Source organism: Phascolarctos cinereus, unplaced genomic scaffold (assembly GCF_003287225.1).
Source record: "Phascolarctos cinereus isolate Bilbo 61053 unplaced genomic scaffold, phaCin_HiC Scaffold_726;HRSCAF=1367, whole genome shotgun sequence".
NCBI lineage: Eukaryota > Metazoa > Chordata > Mammalia > Diprotodontia > Phascolarctidae > Phascolarctos > Phascolarctos cinereus.
In genome coordinates this window covers 55,190,495-55,216,413 of record NW_027556098.1, presented here as the reverse complement: position 1 = coordinate 55,216,413, position 25,919 = coordinate 55,190,495, and positions in this window count along the sequence as shown.

Here is a 25,919-nt window from a genome sequence, read left to right as displayed (position 1 = left end):
GTGCCGGGCACTGTGCTACGTGCTGGGGATATAAAGGAAGACAAAAAAAAAAAGGTCCCTGCCTTCAAAGAACTTACATTACATTGGAAAGGACAACATATAAATTACTAGGTACATACAAGATACACACGAGTAAATCTGAGGGGAGAAGACACTACCAGCTGAGAGGACCAGGAAAGGTCTTTTGAAGAAGGTGGGATTTAAGTTAAATCTTAAATCAAGACAGAAAAAACAAGAGGTGGAGATGAAGATGTAGAACATTGCCAGGCATGGAGGACAGCCAGTGGCAAAGTCACAGTCAAGGAACTGCAAGGAAGCCAGTGTAGCTGCATCAGAGAGTACAAGAAGAGGAGTAAAGTATAATAAGCAGACTGGAAAGGTAGGAAGGGGCCAGGTTGTGACGAGCTTTAAATTTATGTTTTGGTTTATGACCCTGTGGACCATAGCATGCCAATACTGTCCATGGGGCTTTCTTGGCAGAGATACTAGAGTAGTTTGCCATTCCCTTCTCCAGTGGATCACCTTTTGTCAGAGTTCTCCACTTGACCTGTCCATCTTGGGTAACCCTGCATGAATAGCTCATAGTTTCATTGAGCTGCACCACAACACGGCAGTGATGCCTAGAAGGGCACAAAGGGGCTTAGGGTCTCACAATCAGTCGGTGTCAGAGGTGGGGATTTAAATACAAACCCGATGGAAAGTTCAGAATTCAACCTCTCACTTTCATAATTCTAATTGCTATCACTTAACCTTCTGCAAGTCAGAAAAGAGAAAATTATTGCCATTCTCTTGCCCTGAGAGCCAAAGGTGTGGCTTGGGATGCAAACAGCAGGTGCAGGGAGAGGGAGTAACAAATGAGAAAGGAGTGTGATGGGTAAAAATAATTTTGAGAGGCAGCTTTGAGGGAAATCATAATCAATTTTATCAATCATGGCCAGCAAATGATTGACAAAAAGAGTTCATTTGTCCTCTCAATGATCAAAGAGGAAACATGGTCACTTCTTAATGTTTATGTGCCCTTGGATGAGAGGTGTTCCAGCAGACAGCAGTCTATTCTGATTGGTTAACAATTAACAAGAGATAGACTATACATAGAGAAGTGAGCTCACTCCAATGAGGGACTGAGAGTGAAATCATATTACTCTTGTAGAGAGACTATCCCTGCATCCAGACCACCCTCAAACTTGGGCAGTTTAGATAAAGGGATACAATGGGAGGGAATTCACCTGAAATTAGAGATTCCTTGTAAGATTGGGTGGGATCTGATGGAGGAGTGAGGTTTTTAAAAGAGGACAATAGAAAAAGGGGGAACTCTGGATCTCCCCAAATCATTGGTTATTAATAATCATTTCTCTCAGGAGTAAACAAAGGGAATAGAGTATGACATGTTGGAGAAAAGTCAAAAAGGTCTTTCTGTTATCACCTGTTTAATGGCTGTTTTCCATCCATTCCTCTATGATTTCTTCGCTCTTTGTCTACTGTCCCTTCATGCCATCTATGCCCTGAAGAGTAAAGTGAAGTTTAATGGAAGAAGCCGCCCAAACTAGAAAGAAAATTAAGAAAGTAGAGGGACTGTATTAAGGTCTATCACATTTCATACATCCCTCCCCTTCTCTCCATTCACATGGTTATTACCTTAATTCAAGCCCTCCTCATCTTTCTCCTAGACTATTGTAATATTGTATCTGCCTCCCATTTATCCTTTCTCTAATCTATCTTCCATGGGACGGTCAAAAGAAATTCTTAAGGTACTATCAGCCTCCTGCTCAAAAAATATCAGTGGCCTCTTGGATAAAATACAGCTTGGCCCTTAAGAACTTCCACAATCTGGCTTCAACCTTCCTTTACAGTCTTATTTTGTATAGCTTTACAGTGCCCTACAGTTTAGGCACACCATAGCTTTGGCCCAACTGGAATACAGTATTTATCAAGGCTCCATTGAGCCTTCCTTGATTCTCCTCAACTAAAAATGTCTTATCCTTCCACAAATTTCCCCTTTTTCAGGATTTTCCATTTGTCCTAATCATCCTTCACTTTGTATTAATGATTATGCTATATTTCCTATGATAGATCATAAGGTCCTTGAGGACAGGAGCTGTTCATTTTTTATCTTTGTATAGCCAGTACCTAGTATTGTGCTTTATAGGTAGGAAATATGTGACCCTGAGCAAGCAACCTCTGCTTGCCTCAGTTTCTTCATCTATAAAATGGGGATAATAATAGCACCTACCTGCCAGGGTTGTTGTAAGGATCAAATAAGATAATTATATATTAAGCAATATGTAAATGTTAACTATTATTATTAGCTATTAGAAATGCTTAATAAATGTTTGTTGAATGAATGCTAAATGCAAAGCTGATTAAGAAGAGCAGCTTGGATTAGTAGATATGGAGCACTTAATTTGGAGTAAGGAAAAGCTATCTTCAAAGCCCACATCAGACACTAGTTGTGTGAGACTGGGAAAGTCACTTCACTGTCACCCTCAGTTTCTTCATCTATAAAATAGGAATAATAATAATACCTACCTCTTAGGGTTGTAAAAAGAATATGTAAAGCACTTGTGAACTCTAAAGCGCTACATCAATGTTAGCTCTTATTATTATCAAGAAACTCTTCCAGTTACTCTGTGAAACCTCCCACAGATAGCACACACTGGGCTTTTTTGCATGTGCAGGTGGATAGAACCCCAGCTGCAAAGACAGAGACAAGCACTATATTTCATGCAAACCACACCCCAAAAAAGAACTGTAGGATTAATGAACTCATAGCCAGTCATTTTGCCAATAGAAGTATGGTATGCATGAGGAAACATGATCACAAAAACCTTTCTCATCTTGGGTGCTGATTTCTCATTTGCTTCAGAGCCTCCAGCATACAAATGGATAGTTCTGGAAAAGCTAGAAGAAACCAGAGTGTCCAGAGGGCAATGAGGCCATCCACTGCCAAGGGGGCTGTAAGCACTGATCAAGAATGTCCGCAGAATTTGGGCGTGGGGGTGGACAGAAATGTTACCCTCTGGAATGGAAGGTAATGAGAGTCAACCTCAAATGGGTGAAATTAGTCATTTGCAGAAGTGACTCAGTTTAAAAGATGGTTTGTGAATGGGCTACTGAGGAGACTAGGGTATGTCTATCCTTTGCACGAAGTTTTTCTTATACACTCGAGTTAGACCCTTTGGTTTTATATTCCCTGAGTTCTTCTTGAGAAATCTCCAACAGAAATCGAGGGGATGCCGATCTACTGAGGAATGGCTAAACAAGTTGTGGCATATGAATGTAATGGTAAATGTAAAGCTATCGTGCTGAAGAAAAGATGAGCAGGCAGACTTCAGAAAAACCTGGAAAGACTTGTACAAACCAATGCAAAGTGTAGTGAGCAGTACCAGAAGAACATTGTACACAGTAACAACATTGTGATAAGACTCAGATCTTCTCAGCAATACAATGGTCTAAGGCAATTCTAAAAGACTCATGATGGAAAATGCTGTCCACATCCAGAGAAGAACTATGGAGTCTGAATGCAGATTGAAGCACACTATTTTCTCTCTCTTTTTTTGCTTTTTTTTCTTTTGCATGGTTTTTCCTTTTTGTTCTGAATCTTCTTTCACAACATGACGAATGTAGAAATATGTTTAATATGATTATACATCTATAGCCTATATCAGATTGCTTGCTGTCTTGGGGAAGGGGTAGGGGAGGGAGGGAGAAAAAAATTTGGAACTCAAAATCTTATAAAAGTGAATGTTGAAAACTATCTTCACATGTAATTTGGAAAGAATAAAATACTATTAAGTGGGGGCGGGGTTGGGGGGATCTCCAACAGTTGTTTCTTACATGTAGTAACAAAAGCAATGCTCTTTAGCTCCTGTTCCTATCAAAGGACCAGAGTGTTTCTCAGATGTTGCAAAAGAGAAAGCAACATAAATATAGCCTACAGGATAAAGTGTCATCTCAGACATTAGATTTCCATGGTAGAAGGATGCTAGGGATGCTAGATTTGGAGTCAGAAGCCTTGGGTCTGCATCACAGCTCTGCCACTAATTTACTCTGAGACCATGAGCAGAAAAATCATTCGATCTCTCTAAGTCTCAGTTCCCTTACTTACCAGATAAGAGCTGATTGGAGAAGTGAGGTTTGTAAATCTTAATGTGTTATGTAAAAAATTGTTAATGCAAAATTATAGTGTATAAATGACAAATGCAAACAGAAAGGTTTTGGTGATCCACATGTAGTCTCAATAAAGGAGAGCCAAAGAACTCATCCACGTGTCTCCAACACTGCTCCCAAGAAGGATGATGGCCTGATTTTAATGTAAGATATTGGTTAGCTAGGCAAAAACCTAGTCTAACTTATCAAGCATTCTTCTGATGTAGAATACGTTTTCTCAAGGAAGATAATTTTCAAGAATATAGGCGCTCTATGTAAAAGACCAGTCCCAACTATCTTGTCAGATTGGGTTCAAATGCTGCCTTCAACAGATATTAGCAGTAATAGCAATTACATGCGACAATTTCCAATGGCAAATCATTTAATCTTTCTGAGTCTCAGTTTCTTTACCCATAAAATGAGAATAACAATACCTGCAGTAGCTAACTTACAGGATTATTGAGAGAGTAGTTGAAAGAGGTCTGGATTTGAATTCAAATTACCTAAATTCAAATCCCAGTTTTGCCAATGAACAACCCATAGGATATGGGCCAAGTCACTTACTTAACCTCTCTGGGTTCAGTTGTCTCATTTGTAAAATGAGGAGTTAGACAAGAAGGTTCCTTCTAGCTCTGAAGCTAAAATGCTTTGAAAGATGTGTCTAAAGTGTCCATATCTAAGGTCTAACTAGGTAAAGTTTATAAACCTCAGTGCCTCTGAAAGTCTCAGTTTTTAGATAGCTTCTATTGTTAAGTTGGGCTCTTGGATTTACCAATCTCCTATGAGTTTGGTTAAAACAGAGAATTGCTTCCTGAAATCCTGATGGGTCTAGTGAAACAGATAAATCTGAGTTGCTTCATCAGCAAAGCTGAAAAACCATTCCTAGTTCCACAGCACCCTCGGCCAGTGTAGCCATGGTGCTCAGCTTTTTAACACCATCTTTTCCATGTAACACAGGCCTAGACCATGAGTAAGATTCAGTTCCACATGGATACTATTAACCATCTGTGCCCTCTTTTTTGTGCCTATATCCTTTGTGTGTCTAGTTTGTTCATCTTAGACCACAAAGCTACACATCATGCAATCTCCACATTGTACAACACTTCTCTTACTTGTTGTTTAGTCATTTCAGTCATGCTCAACTCTTTATGACCCCATTTGGGGTTTTCTTGGCAAAGGTACTGGAGTGGTTTGCTATTTCCTTCTCCAGTTTTTACAGATGAGGAAACTGAGGCAATTAAGTGGCTTGCTCAGGGTCACACAGCTAGTAAATGTCTGAGGCCAAATTTGAACTCAGAAAGATGAGTCTTCCTTACTCCAGACCCAGCTGTCACCTAGCTATCCACTTCTCTTATACACTGGGTTAAACTCATTGGTTTTGCATTCCCTACATGCGTAAGTCTTAAGAAATCTCTAACAGCTATCTCTTAATGGTATAGTATCAAAAGCAATGCTCTTTAGCTCTAAATAAATTAGTGATAAACTGTTTGAGAAAGGCAAAGCAACCTGAAACAGTCATGTAAAGGTTAAATGAACTTCAGGGCAGAGAAATGACCTGGCATAGTTATTGTTAAAACTTGAAGATTAGGCCCATAGAATATTAGGTGGTAAGAGGCAGAGCCAGGATGAATACTACCTTACTTCAGATTGTAAGGACAAACCAGGGGTCCCCAGATATTGGAATAAACAAAATATGTGACACCACTTTGGGGAGAACTTGAAGTTATAGATAAGCCCTCAAGTGATCTAAGACTCCAGGAGTTTCTCTGGGCTAGGAATTCTCTGATGCCAGATTGGACTTCCTAAGCTCTAGGAACGGATCCCTTCTGGCTCATGGCTCTGGTCTGGTCTCCAGAGTCCAGAATGAGTCCGAGAAAGGGGGAGAGGAGGCTAGATGCCATCCCTAATGCTTTGTTTTCAGAGCACAATTCTCCATGAATCTTAGCACGAAACTTACCAAGCGCTATGGAGAAGAACTATGACTTAATCTACAGGCTTTTATTTTTTAAAAATTCACATTTGAATGATTGAGCATAGGACTTTAAAATGTCTTGGGGGTTTTTTTTGTTGTTTTTGTTTTGTCAGAAATAGTATGATAGATGCAGGCTGAGGTGGATTATGAAATACTGAGTCTATTATTGGACCTAATCAATCAATGTGTTCATTAGTTTGGCTGGACATTGTTTTTCTTCTCTTTTTTATTCTTTCTTGAATGGAATGGCTTTCTTGGTGGGGCAAAGGGAAGAATATATTGGAAAATAAAATGATGCAAAAACAAAGAAGGTATCAATAAAGTGTTTTTTAATGAATTTACTTTTTAGCTGAGCTAAACAGTTTGGTCCCATTTAGAACAATAATAAGATGGTACAATGGATCGAGCACTGGGCTTGGAATCAGGAAGCCTCGTTTTCCAAAGTTCATATCTGGCCTCAGATAGTTACTAATTGTGTGGCCCTGGGCAAGTCACTTATCCCCAATTGCCTCCAGGAAGGAAAGAAGGAAGGAAGGAAGGAAGGAAGGAAGGAAGGAAGGAAGGAAGGAAGGAAGGAAGGAAGGAAGGAGAGAGAGAGAGAGAGAGAGAGAGAGAGAGAGAGAGAGAGAGAGAGAGAGAAAGACCAAATTAGCTTGAACCTTAAAGTTAATTCTCCTAAACTAGTAATATTTAAAGGAGCAAATAGATATAATACTATCCTGTTACCCGCCCTCTCTGAAGAGAGAAGAGTGTGGTCTCTAACCCCAACCTCTTGTTTCTCCTCCTGGAAGAAATTATGGTCTCCCTTGGAGAAGGGCAGGAAGAGGAGTTATTTATCCAGGCCTGCCTGAGAGCCCCAAATATCAACACAGCTACCCACTACATAAGAAAAAAATTTCTAACAAATTAAAGCCGTCTAAAAATGGAAAAAGCTACTTCAGGAGGTAATGGATGTCTTATCATTGTAGGTATTCAAGAAGTGCCTAAATAATCACTTGTTAGAGATTCTGTGGAATGGATTCCTCTTTGAGTACAGGTTGGACCAGATGATCCCTGAACTCTGAGATTCTGTGAGCCTCTGAGTCATAATTGCGGTAATGCCTGAAAACTTCACTGGTGTATGTTAAAAAACAGACTATCTTGTTGAGTAAGCTTGGAGATTCCTCCCAAAAATAAAAAGTCTTATAACCACACTAACACAATTCTCTGTAATACAAAGCCTACAAAAGGAAGTATGTCCCACAGAATAGGAAAATAGGTCTGCAGTTGGAAGTCTTAGGGAAAGAAACAAATAGTAGAAGGAAAATATGCCCCTCCCATTCATTTTAGGCCCCTGAAACTCTGGGGAAAATATGCCTGCCTGGGATAGGGATGGGGAGGATAGGGAGAGAGTGGAGAAAGTGTTACTTCTCATGAGGTATCTTTTTTCAGATATCTTTTTTACTTAGAGTTATTGTTGTTCAGTCTTTTCAGTCATGTCCGACTCTTTGTGACCCCATTTGGGATTTCCTTGGCAAAGGTACTGGAGTAGTTTGCCATTTTCTTCTCTAGCTCATTTTACAGATGAGGAAATTGAGGCAAACAGGGTGAAGTGACTTGCCCAGGGTCACACAGCTAGTAAGTGTCTGAGGCTGGATTTGAACTCATGAAGTCTTCTTGATTCCAAGCCCAGTGTTGTATCCACTGTGCTACCTATAATAATGTTGGTTCCGTTAGTTCTATTGGTAAGAAAAGGTTCTTCTCTTATCCCCACCTCCAGCAGATAAACTATCATAAAAAAAGAATCTCAGGAGAACCATGTAACTATCTCCCTCACCCGACTAAAGCAGGAATGAGCCCCGTTCATCATGACCACTTGCTAGAACACAAAAGGACCTCTAATCATACATATTTGATTCTTTGATTTAAGGATAAACACTGGATGTTCTTTCCAGGACTATGAAATCATGTACACTACCCCATACTTTTCTTAAAATGCAAAGTTTTTTCTTTATTATAAACTTACTAGTCATCAATAAACATGAACATTTCAAGATATCAGGAACAACAAAAAAAGGATTACATATGAAACCATAACTTCCATTAACATTGTTTTTAAGTGCATATTAAATTTAACACAACACTACCGCATGCTTATCCTTTTACATTATGTAATATTACTATAAAAATCAAAGTAAATTCAACCTTCGTTATAATACTATCCTCAGAGTTCGCACACGTCAGCCTGACTTTTTTTTTTCACTGAATCTCCCTTATAGTAGGTCTTGTTAATGTAGGTCAGAGATAGTTTATTAACGTCTGCGGAAAGGATGTGGCCACTGAACAAGATACAGCTTCTTAGAACCACAAGTGAGAGTTAGGTGGTAGGTGCACACCAAAGGTGGATGAGCAGTCCTGAAACGGGCTTGGCAAGCCTTCACACCACAGGTGCTAATACTCTTCAAACACCCAGGTTGAGGGTAACCAACAGGCCTCAAACCCGTCAATGAGTTAGAGAAATGTCTACCCTAAGCATGTTAAGACTTCCCTTGGCAGAATGGGCAGATGAGAAGAATTTGTTCCAACAGCCATGAAGGTGACTGAAGCCGGTGCTGTGGAGCACTTAGAGATTGGTCAGACATCAAAGATGCCAAGGTCATGCACTGCATCCCAGTCAACCTGACTTTTGTCTTGTCACTGGACTTCAATGACTCTGGAAGAGAGACTGAGGCTAATAACTTTGTGCAATTCTGCCTCACTTAAATCCAGGTCATGCACAAGACATCACCCCATGGTGTCATTAGTCCTCTTTGAAAACAAAGGATAATCTCAATTAACTTTGAGATCTGGAAAGAACCATGGAGATCACTTAGCCCAACTCTTTCACTTTTCAGAGGAGGAAATCAGATAGTATTTTTTTGCTATGCCCAAGATCATACTACTAAATAGTGACACAGCTCAAACTAGAACCTGGGTCTCTGACTTTGTAGTCCAGGACCACTTCTTTTAGATGACTCTTTAGGGTTGTTAAATCCCTTGCTTGGGGATTCAAGATATACTGAACTTATATTGAATACTACTTTGTTGTTATAGCCTCTGCTGTAACTTCTTCCAACCCCTTAAACATGGAAGACCAAAAGTTCTGCCACTGGCCTTCATCTTATCTCTACAGTCTCTCCCTTGGTCTCATCCTCAGCTATGGGCTCACTTTTAACCTCTATGTAGATGTCTCCCAAACGTCCCTACTTCTCCCCAAAGCTCCAGTCCTGTATCCCAACTTCCTGCTAGAAAACTTCACCTGGATAACCTACTTAACACTTCAAATTTAACACATCCAAAACTGAATTCATCATTTTTCCCCATGAGCCGTCTGCTCTCCCTAATTATCTTTTTCCTGTTTATCGTACTTTTTATTGTATCTTCCCAGTTACCAAGACCCAACCCTTCAGTCATCCTTGACTCTTCTCTAATAAGGACTCCCCACATCCAATCCATTACCAACCAAAGTCTTAGATATGGGGCAGCTAGGGTGGTGCAGTGCATAGGGCACTGGCCCTAGATTCAGAAGGATCTGAGTTCAAATCCAACCTCAGACACATAACACTTAGTAGCTGTGTGATCCTGGGCAAATCACTTAACCCCATTGCCTAGCCAAAAAAAAAAATCTATCACCTATTTCAGGGCTTTGCCTCTTCTTTCTCAGACTATTACAAAAGTCTCCTAAGTGATTTTCTTACTTTCAGTTTATCTTCTCTCTAATCCTTCCTTCAGGGCAGCTAGGTGGCACAGTGGATAGAATGCACAACCTGGAGTCAGGAAGATTCATCTTCCTGAGTTCAAATGCAGCATCAGACACTTACTAGCTGTGTGACCTTGGGCAAATCACTTAACCTGTCTGCCTCAGTTTCCTCATCTGTAAAATGAGCTGGAGAAGAAATTGGCAAACCACTCTAGTATCTGCCAAGTAAACCCCAAATGGTGTCACAAAGAGTCAGACACAACTAAACAACAACAACAATGCTTCTTTTACACCACTCACTAACCAAGTAATCTTCCTAATTGAATCATGTAACTCCTGTACTCAAAAACCTTCATAGGGTCTCCATTATCTATCAAATAAAATGCTAACTTCTAATCCCGACATTCAATCATTCTGCAATTTGGGTACAATCTACATTTCCAGCCTTATTTCACACTGCACATTACTCTGCAACCAAACTGCCCTTCGTTCTTGTTATGCCCTCTCCAGTCTCTCTGTGCCTTTGATTTCACTGTTCCCCATTTCTGAAATGGATATCTTCCATTTCTATCTTTTGAAACCCTTCCATTCTTTCAATTCAATTCAATTTAACAAGTATTTAGTAAACACTTTCTATGTACCCAGCACCGTGCCATAAAGATGAAATAAAACTGTCCCTGCTTTCAAGAAGCTCATATTCAATTGGAGAGAAATCAACATTCACAAATACATAAATACAAAATATAAAGTAATTTAGGACAGAGATTCTAGAGGGCTCAATAGAATGTTGAAGAAGATTGGAATAGGGATAATGGAGGGTTGGGTATGACATGGATGGGCATGAGTCATCCGGTATTGGAGGTCAGGGAAAGACACTTGGACATAGACATTCTCCAACTCAAAAGTACTGAGAAGATACTGAGTAGTACAGCTTAATAAACTTTTGCTGAATATATCATAATGAATGAAAAATGCTGTGATCTAAACATTAAAGGTTATTCCATAAAAAATATTAGAGGAAAATCTGACCAGTTAATTTTTCTAGCTATAGCTAGAAGTTTAAGTCTTAACTTTAAAAAAAAAAAAAGGCCAGGAGGGGATAGGGGTGATCACAAAGGATACAGAAAATTTCAATTATATAACACTGAAGAGGTTTTTCATGAACAAATTTAACACAGTTTAGGATAAGAAGGGAAGTGTCCACTGTGAAAAAAAAAAGCCTTTTCATCAAATATTTCTGATGAGAGTCTGATATCCAAGATATGTAGGGAATTAACACAACTACACAAGACCAAGGGCCATTCCTCATTAGCTAAATGGTTAAAGGATGTGATCAAACAGTTCTCAAAAGAAGAATTGTAAGTTATTAACAACCATATTAATTTCTTAAAGTTTAGGTACATTACTAATTCCACGACATCTTTTCAAATATAGTAAATTTAAATGTCCAGTTTTTTAGGGCCAAAATGATCTCTACTTCTGCTGAGAGAGTGAAACAAATTGTGTACACCCATGATATCATTAACATAGCAGGACCTTTAGGTAAGCATATTCTGTACTAGTACATATGTGCCATGTGTATATGTTAGGGTAAGGAGGATGATGTGGGGGAATGTGATGGGAAAGGAGAGGAGAGGAAAGTATAATGCAGCAAACAGTCAAGTGTTAAGACTTCGTCTGAGGTGTTTCACAATACTTCCTGTTTCTGGCCAGATCAAAAATACCATGAGAACCTCATATAAAGTATTTCGGTACTTCTGCTATTTTGGCCCTAGCCAAAACTAGGAAGTGCATAGAGGCATGAAAATGAGACAGAAAAGAATAATAAGAAGGTTAAAACATAACAAAACCAGACACTTTATTGGGTTTCTTTAACATAACCTGGAATGCCTTGTTAATACACATGTTGTATCTCTTTATTTGAATAGGGCTACAAAGGTTTCTCTCAGATCTTCTAGATGATCTTGTAAGCCCCCTTCATGTACTAATTATTCCCTGAGTCTAAGTCAATGACATCTATTTACTCAAGGAATTTACAGTCTACTGGAGGGAAACAGTATATACCCAGATAAGCAAGTAAAAATATATATGCAAAGTAAATACAAAATAATTTAGGGAAGAGCACTGGCAACTAAGGGGATCAGGAAATGCTTTGTTAGCATCTTACTGAGTAACCCTAGATCATCTTCTATTCTTCACTCTCCATCACTTTGCCCTCCACCATATCCAATCAGTTGCCTACTCTTGTCAATTCCACTTCCGTGTCTCAAACCCACTCCCTTCTCTAAACTGAATTGGTTCAACCATTCTGGAAAATAATTTGGAATTATAAAGAAAGTCACTAAACCATTCATACTCTTAGACCTAAAGATCTTACTACTGGGCATCTAGGACAGAAAAAAATGTCCAACATGTGTTGAAATACTTAGAGTAGCGTTTATGAAAGTAAAACAACAGTAAAAACTGGAAACAGCATACAACCACAGATTGGATAATGGCTGAACAAATTGTGGCATGTAATGGAATACTGTTACATATGTGCAAGAAACGATTAAGATGAAGAATTCTAAGGTATATGTGGAGACTTTATTAATTGATTCAGAAAGAAGGAACCAAGAGAATAATATAAACAATTACCACAATGGTGCAAATGAAAATAACTCTAATTGATTAATTGTGTTGACCACACACAGTCCTGGAGAATATATAAAACGCATTTCTTAGCTCTCAGCAGTGAAGAGGAAGACTTCAGCAATGCAAATACTGTCAGACACACTGCTTTTGTGGCTTATTTTGCTGAACTGTATTTCTTTGTTACAGGAAAGGATTCAGAGATGACATACTGGGAAATATACAGGAATCCGGGAAAGCATATAGGGAAATAATTATTGTATAAAAAACAAAGGACATAAATAAAAAGGTAAAATAATATAAATTAAATAATAAATAATATATAAACCTACACGTTTGTGTTGTTGTTATTGTGGTTGTGTCCGACTCTTTGTGACCCCATTTGAGGTTTTCTTGGCGAAGATATACTGTGGTGGCTTGTCATTTCCTTCTCCAGCTCATTTTACAGATAAGGAAACTGAGGCAAACAGGGTAAAGTGACTTGCCTAGGATATATGTATGTATGTATGTACACACATGCATATATACATGCATGTCCACACATGCCCACATATTACACTGTATACATGTTTCTAAGCCCACTGTGTATTACATGTGTACATGTGTGCGAGCACGTGTGTATGTTACTGTCTGTATATGTGTGTGCACCTGTACATTGTATTATATACTAGCTGGAAATAGTGGTGCACACCTGTAATTTGTGCAACTGGACAGGCTGAGTCTGGCAGATCACTTGACCTCAAGAGTTCTGAGCTGCAAAGAGGCTAAAGCCAATCCAGCATCTACAGTGAGTCTGGAACCAATATGGCGAGCTCCTGACATGGGGAGGGGGACAGCTGAGGGGAGGGGTCGGTCACCAAGCTGTCTAAGAAATTGCAAATCAGCCCAACGTAAAAGCTTTCCTACCAATAAGTAATGGGATCAGGTCCGTGAGCAGCCACTGCACTTCCAGCCAGGGCAAACTAGGGTGACCTAGTCTCAATATATGCAGGCATGAATGCATCTGTATAAATATATACACATATGTTTATGTATACATATGTATATATCCATGTATAAATATATTTATGTTATGACACTATATATGTATATACACATGTGTGTACTACATTAATTCTACAGATAAGTCCTGCTTATCTGTCTCTGTCTGAATTTCCTTCTGCTCTCTTTGGTGCATTCAAAAATATGTTTCATTGATTCACTTTTTTCTTGCTCTTTTCTTTTTTCTTTGGCATCACTATCACTAGCCTCCCTTTCCCCCATCAGTTCTAAACCACTTCCCCCTTTCCCAAGGCTTTGTAACAAGTTCGGTCAAGCAAATCCTCATATTAGTCATGTCCGAAAATATGCCTCAAAATTGATGCTTCTTAATCTAAAAAGAGCAAAATAAAAATTACATTAAAACTATATATACACACATCACTCTGTACCTCTAATCTATTAAATCTCTATCAAAAGGTGTGGAAGCTTATTTCATCATCAGTCTTCTATCATCCATCAACAAGTACTTACTATGTGTCAGGAACTGTGCTCAAGTTCTAGAAATAATTAAAAAATAAAAACATTCCTTGTCCTCAAGGATCTTCCATTCTAATGAGGGGGAAAAGTATACATAAATAGGCACATGCAAGATAAATACAGAGTAGACAGAAGGCAGTCTTGGAGGGTAAGGTGGGAAAGAGGGAGGGGACAGAATTGGGAAATGCTCCCAGGAGAAGGAGGCACAAGCTGAGTCTTAAAGGGAGTCTTAAAGTCTAGAAAGGAGAGCATTCCAGACATGGGACACAGCCAGTGCAAGATCATTGAGATGGGAGATGGAGCATCACGGGTAAGAAACAGTAGGTAGGTCCTTAAGGCTGGCTCACGGAGCATGTGGAAGAGCTTAATATGTTAAAATATTATAAAGATAGAAGGGGGCCAGTGAAGAGCGTTTAGCGGCAAACAGAGAAGTTAATATTTGATCCTAGAAATAATAGGGAGCCACTAGTGACTACTAAGTGACATAGTCAGATCTCTGTTTCAGGAAAATACATTGGCATCGATGTGCAAGATGAGTTAGAGGGAGCAGAAATGGGTTAGAAGTACAGTTGGAAGACTATTGTAATAGTTTAGGTTACGAGGATGAACTATGGTTGTTGTTTATTATTGTCATTTATTGTTGTTGGTCCTTTCTTCTGGAAGAGCTCCAATGCTATAATGGGGTGATGTCTTGACTCGTGTGGGAAGTGGATTTAAGTGAGGGAGAAGTTGCACAAAGCCGTCAGCTTCACTCTCTCTTCTAGAGTCATCAAAGTCCAGTGGCAGGACAGAAGTCAAGAAGACAACTGGTGATGGCCCAGGATGCAGTGGATGACCTTGACGTCTTCAATGTGTGACCAACCTCTGAGCACTCCACAACACCTGCTTCAACCACCTTCATGGCCATTGGAACAATTGTTCTCATCTGCCCATTCCATCATGGGAAGTCTTCACGTGCTTGGGGGTAAACATCCCCTAACTAACTGGCGGGTCTGAAGCCTTTCATTTACCCTCAACCTGGTTTAGCTCTTCTGCCGAGATGGTTTTGGTTTTGCCACGGTGTGGCTGCTGTGCATGATGCAACTTCTTGGAAACATGGTTGAAAGTTGAACTACTGTAGTGACTATGTGAGTGGAGAAAGGGCTATATTACAGAGATGTTGTCTAGACAGAAATTATAAGGTTTGTCAATTGCTGGGATACAATGGACAATGGAGAAGAGTAGAGGATGAAGGGGCAACTAGGTGGTGCAGTGCATAGAGCACTGGCCCTGGAGTCAGAAAGAGCTGAGTTCAAATCTAGCCTCAGACCAAACACTTGACACTTACTAGCTATGTGACCCTGGGCAAGTCACTTAACCCCAATTGCCTAAAAAAAAAAATTAAATTTAAAAATTTAAAAAAAGAATGAAGGGTGAAACCAAAGTTTCTAACCTGGGTGACTAGAATGCCCTCAACAGTAACAGGAAAGTTCAGAAGTGGGATGAAATAATAAATTCTGTTTTGGACATGTTGAGTTTAAATTATTTTTCTTTACAAATGTTATCATTACTATATAAATCATTTTCCTGGTATTTTTCCAAATTGCTTTTCAGAATGTCTGGTCAAATTGACAGCTCCAACAGTGTATTAGTTGGCTTGTTATTTTCCTTTATTTTGGTTATATTTGCAAATACAACGGTTGTAAGGTGGCACTTCACTTACCTTTGGGCAGTTATGTGGTACAAAGTTTCAGGCCTGAAGTCAGAAAGACTCATCTTCTTGAGTTCAAATCTGGCCTCAGACACTTACTAGCTGTGTGACCCTGGGCAAGTCACTTAACCCCCTTTTTTCCCATTAGTAAAAAAATTATTTCCTTTGACACTCTTGACTTTTTGTTACTCTGAATGAATTTTGTTATTATTTTTCCTAATCCTATAAAGTAATCCTTTATGTAGTTTGGTTGGTATGGCACTGAATAAGTAAATTAATTTAGTTAACACTGTAATTTTTATTATATTGGCTTAGCCTACCCATGAGCAATAAATATTTCACCAATTATTTAGGTCTGTATTTATTATCATAAAGATTGTTTTGTACTTATATTCATATAGTTTGTGTGTGTATCTCAGTAGATCGACTCCTAAGTATTTGATGTATTCAATATGAACACTGGGTTATTAGTTTCAAATATTTCTGATTCTTCTATGTTCAGTGTGTTTTATTGTTTACTTTTCTGTTTTAAACCAGTACTCCTAATGGATTTGATAGCTGATGTTTTACTGTATAGTTTGAGGTCTGAAAGTGCTATTCCCTTTGTAGTCCTACCTTTTTTCCATTATTTATCTTAACATTTTAGAACATTGTTTCTCTAAATAAATTTTGTTATTATTTTGTCTAGCTCTGTAAAGTATCTTTTTGTAGTTAGATTGGTATAGCACCACATCTGTAAATTAACTTTGGTCATTTTTACTATTATTTTTGTCATTTTTATTATTATTATCATTAAATTTCCATGACTCCTTCAAGAGTACTAAATATTCCTCCAACTATTTAAGTTGTTCTTTTTTTTCCTTTAAAGAATATGTTGTGATTCAATCTGCATAGGTATTGAGTGTGCTTTGGTATGTTGAATCCTAAATATTTATGTATTCTGTAGTTATTTTCAATGAGACTTTCATATTTAGTATTGCTTCCTAGATTTTATGATTATCTAGAAATGATATTGATTTTTAAAATTTATTTTGTAGCTACAACTTTACTAAAGTCATTAATTCTCTTGATTAGTTTATTTTTTTTTTGCTTTTGGTTTTAGAAACTTTTTATCATATTAAAAAATCCTCTGTGTCTATACTATGTGTGTTTAGCATAAATGAATGTTGTACTTTGTCAAAGGCTTTTTCTGCATCCATTGACATAATCACATGGTCTGGAATGTTTTTCTTTTTCACACGATTAACTGTATGCTGAATTATCCTTGTATATTAACTTATCCTCAGTATAAGTTCAACTTACTCATGAATAATTTTTTTATATATAAACTACTATAGTTTATTTGGGGAAGAGCAAGATTTTATTTAAAAATTGGTCCATAGCAAAAAAAAATAATCATCACACACTCATAAATCACTGTAAAATTCATCCTAATCTCCATATTTATTAGAAATGAGACCCTCGGGGAGCGGAGCCAAGATGGAGGAGTGAAAGCAGTGACTTGCTTGAGCTCTCCTCCAAACCCCTCCAAATACTCATAAAAAAAAATGGCTCTAAACAAATTCTGAAGCAGCAGAACCCCCAAAAAGACAGAGTGGAACAAATTTCCAGCCCAAGACAACCTGGATGATTGATCAGAAAGGTGTATCACGCTGGGCTGGGAGCGCAGCGCAGAGCGGCGTGGAGCGCAGGCCGCAGCAAACGTGGAGCAGGCCTCAGAGGACTGAATCTTGGGCAGCTGTGGAGGTTTCCAGGCTCCTCAATCCACCAATGCCAAAAGCAACTTAGAAGGTCAGTGGGAAAAGTCTGTTTCTGTCAGTGCTGAGAAAGGAAGGCGGGTTTCAGCTCCATTCCCCAAGAGCATGGCCCGGGGGGGGGCAGCTGCTTCCCAACTTCTGGCCCACAGACTGAGGGGGAATCCAGTGGCTGATCAGAGAGGGATTGCAGGGATCTCTTTGCCAGTGCTGAGGCAGGAATCTCTTGCTTTGCCCTGTTTGGATCTGGGTCACAGTTCTGGGCGCAGTGCTGGGGTGAGGAGGAGCTGGGTGGTGGAGCTTGTAGTGGCTGTGGAGAGGAACCCTCCTCACAGTTACAGGACAGAAAGGAATACTTGTGGTCACAGGCCAGGAAAGGAGTAAACACCTCGCCCCTTATCATACCACCTTGGAAGAACTGAAAATTTACAGGTCCCTACAAGTATCTCTGAAAACAGTACAAACCCCTGAAGCTTGGGACAGTACATTCTCCACATTGGAAGCAGACTCTTACCTTAACAAAGAGTTTAAAACTAAAGTAATTGGCTGGGATCATGAGCAAGCAGCGCAAAAAGAGTCAGACTATATTATCTTACTTTGGTGAAAAAGAAGATCAAAATATACAACCAGAAGAAGACAACAAAGTCAAAGCTCCTACATCCAAAGCCTCCAAGAAAAATATGAATCAGTCCCAGGCCTTGGAAGAGCTCAAAAGGGATTTTGAGAAGCAAGTAAGGGAAGTAGAGGAAAACTGGGAAGAGAAATGAGAGTGATGCAAGAAAATCATGAAAAACAAGTCAACAGCTTGCTAAAGGAGACCCAAAAAAATACTGAAGAAAATAACACCTTAAAAAATAGCCTAACCCAAATGGCAAAAGAGGTCCAAAAAGCCAATGAGGAGAAAAATGCCCTAAAAAGAAAAATTGGCCAAATGGAAAAGGAAGTCCAAAAGATTACTGAAGAAAATACTTCCTTAAAAATTAGAATAGAGCAATTGGAAGTGACTTTATGAGAAATCAGACACAGTAAAACAAATCCAAAAGAATGAAAAATTAGAAAACAATGTGAAATATCTCATTGGAAAAACAACTGACCTGGAAAATAGATCCAGGAGAGAGAATTTAAAAATTATTGGACTATCTGAAAGCCATGATCAAAAAAAGAGCCTAGACATCATCTTTCAAGAAATTATCAAGGAAAACTGCCCTGATATATTAGAACCAGAGGGCAAAATAGAAATTGAAAGAATCCACAGATCTCCTCCTGAAAGAGATCCCCAAAGGAAAACTCCTAGGAATATTGTAGCCAAATTCCAGAGTTCCCAGGTCAAGGAGAAAATATTACAAGCTGCCAGAAGGAAACAATTCAAGTACTGTGGAAACACAATCAGGATAACACAAGATTTAGCAGCTTCTACATTAAAGGACGCAGGGCATGGAATATAATATTCCAGAGGGCAAAGGAGATAGGATTACAACCAAGAATCACCTACCCAGCAAAACTGAGTATAATCCTTCAGGGGAAAAAATGGTCATTCAGTGAAATAGAGGACTTTCAAGCATTCTTGATGAAAAGACCAGAGCTGAATAGAAAATTTGACTTTCAAATACAGGACTCAAGTGGAACATGAAGAGGTAAACAGGAAAGAGAAATCATAAGAGACTTATTAAGATTGAACTGTTTACATTCCTTCATGGAAAGATGATATTTATAACTCATGAGACCTTTGTCAGTATTAGGGTAGTTGGAGGAAAAAAAAATTATATGTATGTATATGTAGATAGATAGATAGAGGGCACAGGGTGAGTTGAAGATTAAGGGGTCATATCTGGAGAATAAAATTAAGGGATGAGAGAGGATTATACTGGAGAAGAAGAAAGGGAGAGGTAGAATGGGGTAAATTATCTCACAAAAAAAAACAGAAAAGAAAAGTCTCTTACAGTGGAAAGGGAAACAGGGGAAGGTGAGAGGGAATGAGTGAATCTTATTCTCATAGGATTTGGCTTAAGGAGGGAATAACATACACATTCAATTGGGTATGGAAATCTGTCTTACCCTACAGGAAAATAGGGGGAGAAGGGGACAAGAGAGCAGGGGATGATAGAGAGGAGGGCAGATTGGGAAAGGGGTAATCAGAAGTAAATACTTCTGAGGAGGGACAGGGTCAAAAGAAAGAATAGAATAAATGGGAGGGCAGGATAGGATTAAGGGAAATAGAGTTAGTTTTTCACAACATGTCTACTATGGAATGTTTTGCATAACTGCACATGTACAACTTATATTGAGTTGCCTGCCTTTTCAATGAGGGTGGGTGGGGAGGGAGGAAGAGAGAAAATTTGAAACCTAAAGTTTTAAAAATATGTGTTTAAAAAGAATGTTTTCACATGCTACTGGGAAATAAGAAATACAGGAAATGGGGTACAGAAGTCTATCCTGCCCTACAGGAAAATAGAAGGGGAAGGGGATAAGAGAAGGGAGAGAGATAGAAGAGAGGACAGAGTAGGGGAAGGGATAGTCAGAATGCATGACATCTTGGGGTGGGGGGAGGGGTAAGATGGGGTGAAAATATGGAACTCAAAAACTTGTGGAAGTGAATGCTGAAAACTAAAAATAAATAAATTTGTATTTTAAAAAAAATGAGACACTCAATAATTGTCATTCTTGATAGTGGTATTTTTTCCATGTAAGATAGAGACAAGTGACTATAAGGTAAGGAAATGCAAGGTCCTAACTGGGGAAAAGCCACAATATATGGTAAGAAGTGGAAAGCCATTAACTTAAACTCTGTGAAAGGTGGAAGCCTAGATATGATGACTTGTTAAAAAAAAAAACCATAGCTTAGATCCTGAATCATATGTTAGAAACTAAGTCATAACTTAGATACTGTGACTGATGAAAGCCATAATATGGACACAGTAACATGTTTATGACCCATACATGATAAAACCTCTGTTTGGGCATAACATTGGCTCAATGCCCAAGCTCATTACTTAGCAGAAAACCCAAAACATCTACCAGTGAGTCAGTAGTGATGTACTCTAAGGTACATCTTTGTTTGATTTTTACAATTACCCTGGACTTTCCTTGAGTCTTTACCATGGGGATCCATTGCATTGTCTGGCAGCCATCCCAGATTGCTTCTGTTTGTAAGTATTTATAATAATTGATTAAACTCCTATAATCAATCTAGAGACTCTTGGCCTCTTCCTTTGATATCAAACTTACCCCACAGTTAGTGGGGAGGTACAGGGTTCCCCAGCCAGGGGAATTTCTGGACCTTATAGGAGACTACTTGAAAAAAACACACACACAATGGAATTTTAGGCATAAAAATGACCTTTGTCCCCTTCAGAGTAATCATGTTGAGAAAGTGTTAACTATTTCTATGATGTGGTCATTATTCATAAGAATTTGGGTATTTCTCTTTTGGAATTGCTTTCTGAGTCTTCACCATCATTCTCAATGGTGGTGCTGTTTGCTTTTTTTTTTAATTAGCTTTGACTTTTTGAAACTATTTGGAGCCAAGTCTGATGAATAAGGTAGATGATATTACTTTGGTAATAAACAAACAAACAAAAACCAAAACCTTGGGACATGGCAACAAAGTGATGTAACTGTTTTTCATTTGTAACCTCTAAATTCGTTCTCCAAATGATTCCTAAAGAGGAGTGGCAGAGATATTTTAATCAACCATGGAATTACTGAAATAATAATTCAATCAAAAGTACTAATTAACTGCCTCCTATATGCCAGGCATTTTGCTAGGTACTGGGGATATGAACAATGAAATAATCCCTACTCACAAGGAGCAGGGAGACTAAAGGACAACATTCACAGAGTCACAGAATTAAGAGTTGAAATGGACCATCAGAAAGTCCAAATTTAATAATTTTAATTTAATAATTTAATTTAATAATTAGAGCTAACATTTATATTGCACTTAATATGTGCTAGGCACTGTACTAAATGCTTTATAACTATTATCTCTTTTGATCTTCACAACAACCCTGGGAGGTAGGTGCCAATATTATCCTCATTTTATAGATGAGGAAACTGAGGCAAACAGAAGTTAAGTGACTTGCCCAGGGTCACACAACTAGTACGTGTGTAAGACTGGGTTTGAACTAAGGTGTTTTTGATTCCTGACACAATGCTCTATCCATGGTGCCACTGATATCTGAAAAGAATTCCAGACAAAAAGCAATCATCTAGCTTCTATTTGAAGATTTCGTAGTAGGGGAGACCTGCTACCCCTGGAGGCAGCCCATTCTCCTTCTGGAACCACTACTTGTTAAGATAATTTTCCTGACATCAAACTTAAATTTATTTCCTCTTACCTTCAACCAATACTCCTGGCCCTCTGCAGTCAACCAGAGCAAGCCTAATTCTTCTTCAGCATGACAGTTCTTCAAATTTTTGAAAGACTTTGCCCCATGAGTCATCTCTTATTCAGGTTAAACATTCCTAGTGCCTTCCATTAATCTTTGTATGACATGGACTTAGTACCCTTTTCTGGGTCTCTAGTTTACCAATACCCTCCTTAAAATGTAGCATCTATAGGGGGCAGGTAGGTGGCACAATGGATAGAGCACTGGCCCTGGGATCAGGAGGCCCTGAGTTCAAATCTGACCTTAGACATATAACACTTATACTAGCTGTGTGACCCTGAGCAAGTCACTTAACCTAACACCCCAAAAAAAATCATTTAAAAAAAATAATATCTATAACTGAGCACAAGACTCCATATATGATCTGTCAGGGAAAAGCATAAAGGGATTATCATTTCCTAATTCCTGGAAGTTATGCCTTTTGAGATAGCCCCAAATCACATTTTCTTTCTATTTCAATGGCAAAGCATCATACTGACATCATATTGAGCTTTCAATTCACCAAAATCCTCTGATGTTTCTTTAGACAAACTATTGTCTGAACATGTCTCCTCAGACCTCTAGCTGTAAAGTTGCTTTTTTTAACCTAAAAGTGTGACTTTCCATTTTTCCCATTTAATTTCTTATTAGACTCAGCCCAGTTGAGTTACTTTGGTTCCTGCTTCTATCATTGTTATCTAATCAATTAATAAGTATATAAGAACCAACTCTGTGCCAGGCACTGCAATAATCATTAGAGATGCAAGTGCAAAGAATAAAACGGTCCCTACTTAAAACTCACATTTTAATGGAGACAATAAGTATATTTTTTAACATACAGCATAAATAAATACATATGTATTTATTTGTATTTTGGTGTTCTGAAACTCTTACTGCAATTTTAAGGTATTAACAAAACAATACAACATTACTAAATTTAAAAAACGCAGCATAAATAAATACATATGGGGTGTCCCAAAACTCTTAGTGCAGTTTTAAGCTTTAATGCCTTAAAATATAACCTTCTTCTTCTTTATTTTTTTTTTTTGGTTAGGCAATGGGGCTAAGTGACTTCCCCAGGGTCACACAGCTAGTAAGCATTATGTGTCCTAGGCTGGATTTGAATTCAGGTCCTCCTGAATCCAGGGCTGGTGCTCTATCCACCGTGCCACCTAGCTGCCCCTGAACCTTAAGTTTTAATAGCATAAAACTGCATTGAGAGTTTTGGGACACCCTGTCTATATATGTATATGTATATATATATATGTGTGTGTGTGTGTGTGTGTGTGTGTATATATATATATGTATGTATATATATATGTATGTGTGTATATATATATGTGTGTGTGTGTATATATATATGTATGTATATATATATATGTATGTGTATATATATATATATGTGTATATAGATAGATAGATAGATAGATAGATAGATAGATAGATAGATATCTCCACACTCAAAGTAATTAAGTACAAGGTACTATGAAAGAGTAGTGGTTGGGAGGGATCAGTAAATGCTTCCTGCTGGAGAGTGTCTAAGCTGCATCTTCAAAAAAAAGAGGGACTCCATAAGGCAGAGAGGTAAGGAGGGAGGGCATTCTAGGCATAGGAAATAGCCATTGCTAAGGCATTGAGGCGGGAGGTTGAGCATCATGAATGAAGACCAGAGTGAAGGCTAGTTCAAAGAATCTAGGGTATTTAATTATTGCTGTCAGCTTTGCGTCATCTGCAGATTTAAAGGGCGTGCCAGCAATGTCTTTATGAGTGCCCAAAAGAGAAGAGATACGTCATAAATGCCTTTTGATTTATTATCCAGGTCCTTGATAATGATGTAAATTTACACAGGGCCAAACAAAAAACCCAGAGCTGTTGAATTAGGGCAAGCCACTACATCAAAGGTCTCACGCCAGGCTGACATAGAATCATTGACAGTGACTCAGCAATTCCAGCAAGTTGAAAGCCACACAATTGCACTATTATCCAGTCCTTCCCATCTGTCTATTTTTTTCGACAAAATGCATATGAGATATTTTATCAAGTGTTCTGCTAAAATCCAGGTAAGCTATATCCACAGCATTCCCCTTCTCTAGTAGTGTGGTAAGCCTGTTTAAGGGGAAAAAAAGAAAGAAGACAAGTCTGACAGGATCTATTCTTGACAAAGCCATGCTAGGTCTTGGTAATCATTGCTCACACAGCTAGTAAAGAGGAAAGAGTAAGAGGAGAAATATGAGTAAGAGAACTAAATTTGACAACAGGTCCTGGGTTGGATATTTGTATGGCTTTGAATAAGCTACTTTCCTTTCTAGACTTCATTTTTCTCATCCTATTCTGGAAAAGAAAGAACAAAAAAAAATTAATGGGGAGTTGATTCACAAGATAAGTAAGAAATGGAAGTCACCTGGACCAGATTCTTTCAGGTACTGAAAGAATGAGCAGATACTACTGCTGAGCTATAGCCAGTAATATTTGTAAGATCATAGAAAACATGAGAGAAAAAATGTGGGAAAAGGTGCATGCTGACCCAATTTGAAAAGAAAAAGTAGGGGAAGGAAACAGACCCTATAAACCACTGAGCTTATTTTCAATTCCTGGGAAATTCTAGAATGTATCATTAAAAAGATTATTAGTGAATACATAATAATATTCCATTACATACCTTAATTTGTTCAGCCATTATGCAACCCATGGTCATTTACAATTTTTGTTTTGCTTTCAAAAATACTACCCTAAATATTTTGGTTCAAAGGGTATGAACATTTTAGTGACTTGAATAATTCCAGGTTATTTTCTAGAATAGTGGGACCAATTAACAGCTCCAAAAACAGTGTTTACCTAGATTTTTCAAGGACATTTGATAGTTTCTCGTGCTAATCTTGTAGATGAGATACTTAATTAAATTTAACAAGCATTTATTAAGACCCCGCCATTAAGAGGCAGCTAGATGGTGCAGTGGATAGAGCACCGGCCCTGAAGTCAGGAAGACCTGAGTTCAAATCCGGCCTCAGACCGAACACTTGACGTGTACTAGCTGTGTGACCCTGGGCAAGTCACTTAACCCCAAATGCCTCAAAAGTAAAAACAAAAAACAAAACAAAAAAAAAGACCCCGCCATTAAGCACAGTATCAGGCAATGGGGTAGGAACTGGGGATGCAGAGACAAAAAGGAAGCCATCCCTGCCCTCAAGGAAGTTACATTTTACTGGAGAGAAACAACACATACACATTTATGTAACTACAAAATACGTGGATACAAAGTAATTTGGGAAGGAGCACTAGTGACTGAGGGAACAAGGAAATTCTTCGTGACAGATGCAGCACCTTAGTTAACTAACCTTGAAGTTACCCTCTATCCTTCACTCTCCATCACCCTCCTTGTATATCCAATTAGTTACCTACTCTTGTCAATGCAACATTCATGTCTCAAAACTCATTTGCTTCCCTAAACATACACGCCAGCACCCCAATTCCAGTCCTCATCACCTCTTACCTAGACTCTGAAATGGTCTCCTGATTGTACTGGCTGCCTCCAGTCCCTGGTCTCTCTGACCTATTCTGCAAACAGCTGCCAAATTGATATTCCTAAAGCACAGATTAGACTATGTCCTTCCTCAGCTCAAGAAGTTTCAATGGCTCCTTGTCACCTCTAAGATAAAAATGCCAACTCCTCAGTTTAGCATTTAAAGCCTTTCACAGTCAGATTCCAAGCTATTTGTGCAGACCGATTTAACATTCTCCTCATAGACTCTGCACTGAAGCCAAGTTGACGTTTCATATCCAGCCTCTGCCCCTTTGTATAGGCTGTCCCCTATCCTGGGAATGCTCTTCTCCCCATCATCTTTAGAGTATTTAGCTTCCTGGGGCAGCTAGGTGGTGCAGTGCATACAGCACCGGCCCTGGAGTCGGGAGAACCTGAGTTCAAATAAGACCTGACTCACAACACTCACTAGCAGTGTGATTGCAGGCAAGTCACTTAACCCCAGTTTCCTCATAAAAAAAAAATGTAGCTTCCTTTAAGGCCCAACTAACCTTTCTAAGCCCAGATTCCCAATATGTCTATATCACAGATATGATAATAATACTTACACTCTTTATCTCACATGGTCATTGTGAGGAAGGTGCT